The following is a 2,668-nucleotide window of genomic DNA, read 5'->3' on the forward strand; positions in this document are numbered from 1 at the left end:
GAAGATTCTTCAGATTAGAAGACCAATTGAGTATCTCTAGCAATGAGACTCTCTTGGAAATGCAAGAAATGTTAGATCTCTCAGAATCTGATGAATTAGAATTCCACAGACAGCTCCAGAATCAAATTGAAGAAAATAACAGAAAGCTTGGAAGAAGATCCAGACCTTCAAGAAACTAGAAAAATCTGCTCAGGCTAGAGGAGCATCTTGAACTGACTGTGAGCCAAACCTTGTATATCCTGTTTAAATTGAAGCACTCTCAGTTTTATCTACTTATCTTTAAAGATATATGTTTAGGATGTTTTGTTATCATCAAGTATCTCTTAATTTATGGCTACAATTCCAGTAGACATAAATTGGGGGAGATTGTTGTGAATATATTGTGTACTTGATGATTACCTAAACAAAACATCTAAGTAAATTTTACTTAGTGAAATAATGTAGCACTCGACGGATAAGAATTATAGTCCCGACGGATAACTCGTTTTAGTCCCGACGGATGAGTAACTTATTATCCATCGAGTGAGTAGCTTATGTAATAATAAGTTTGTAGCATAGTGTTGTATGCACCTTTGTATAGAATCTGTAGTAGTATATAAGTCATGTTGACTTTAACTAGATATGCAGAATAGGTTGATTAACTGTACATAAGCTATGTCTTGTAATTCTGTATAAGTGAAATGAAGTCAAGTGCCAAAATAGATATCAACGGATGCTTAACAAAGCTTCGACGGATGATCAAATGACTTTCAACGGATGTTTAAAATAGCAGTCGACGGATGATCAAGTAAGTCATCGACGGATGATCTGAAAGTCGACGGATGATCATATCAAGATTCAAATATCAGTTGAACAGTGAAAGCTGACACACAGCCGTCGAGTTGGATACAAACACACTGTGGAAGCCCATTAATTGGGTAATAGAGGACGAAAAGCAGCAAAGACCAAGACTGTTAGATTTTATATTTATTCAGTTCTTTTGATTTTGTAATCTTGGTAATATATAAACCAAGAGAGTAGCAAATAGAAAAATAACTAAGAGAGCTAAGAAACAAACATAGAGAAATCTTTGTAAGCACTATCTTTAGCATTTCCTGTGTTCTTAGTAGTTCTATTTTGTATAAGCAGCTGTGAGCATTTCTGCACACAGAGTCCTCTCGATATATTAAATATATCTCTGGTGGAATTGTTTAAATCCACCAGAAAGTTTTTAAAGACTCTTGTTTTTAATTACTCTTGTTTTGATTCAATAAAGTTTATATTCCGCATTGTGCTAATCAAAACAAATATATCTATAATCGAGTTGAACATTTTTATTTCAAGAAAAAGTTCAAGAATTCCATTCAACCCCCCTTCTGTAATTCTTGCTATATTGTTAAGGGACTAACAGAACTTGTCCTCAGAATTTATGCAACTGACACTTAAACTGTTCATCTAAAACAAGATTGATCACTACAGTAATAATCATCATTCATATGGAGTGTAAGTGTGTGCTTTAAGCTAAATATCAGACAAAGAGTAAAGTCTGATTCACTTCAGTACATCTTAGAAATAAGGCATAACTAAGAACTTTGCTCAAAATCTATCATTAGTCTGAAGTCTACTATAGAATGAGTTCATGCATGAGTCCACCTCAACTGTTTTGTGCTCATTTTATGCATCTTTTGAAATTCCTTTTTACAGTGGCTTCTCAGTGTAAGTGAGTCACGACTGCGTATCAGAATTTATGCTGTTATCAGAGTATTTCTCCAGTAATCAGAGAATGTGAAAAGTCACCAAGAAAAATTTATTTTGCTTTTCTAATGCATATTACTTAATACCAGCAATGCACTTGGGTCTTCCCTTCCACATATATTTTTCTCTAGATCTCAAAGGAGTACCTGATATTTATTTCTTTTCTTTACTTTTTCTTTTGATAAGTGAGGCTTATCAGCACTTAATACATCCATAAGATTTACCAACATCAGAACTTAACAGATAAGAAGCATTATTCTAGTTTTTGACTTAGTAATAAGATACACAAAGTAAACCTAACCAAGCTCAATATCAGAATTTGCTTGTTGTAAAAGATTTCCACATAAACAATTACTTCAAATATAAGATCTTTAGTATATTAGAGAGTACTAGGTCAGCATCTAGCACAATTATCCTCATTGGATTGAATAGTCACAGAAACATTCATATCACTATCCGAGTTTAGAAATTTACATCAGACAACAATCAACACTTAAGTAAATTTCAATTTAAGCACATATTACATAAAGATAGTAATATCTGTAAATACTGATCATAAAGTCTGATGTATCAGAACATAAACTAAGCAGATTTAGAGAAAGAACCTGAAACCATTCCAAGTTCATTTACCAATCTTGTAAAAGTAGCTTCACATAGTGGTTTTGTCAAGACATCTTCTAGTTGTTGATCTGTTGGAACAAAATGCAATTCCACTGTACCTTCCATCACATGTTCCCTTATGAAGTGGTACCTAACGCTAATGTGCTTTGTCATTGAGTGTTGAACTGGATTACCTTTTAGATCAATAACACTTTAATTATCACAATAAATAGGGATTTTAGAAAATTCTAACCCATAATCCAGTAACTGATTCTTCATCCAAAGAATCCGTGCACAACAGCTTCCTGCAGCAATGTACTCTGCCTCTGCAATT

The sequence above is a fragment of the Apium graveolens genome, chromosome 7 (genome assembly GCF_009905375.1).
Source record: "Apium graveolens cultivar Ventura chromosome 7, ASM990537v1, whole genome shotgun sequence".
NCBI lineage: Eukaryota > Viridiplantae > Streptophyta > Magnoliopsida > Apiales > Apiaceae > Apium > Apium graveolens.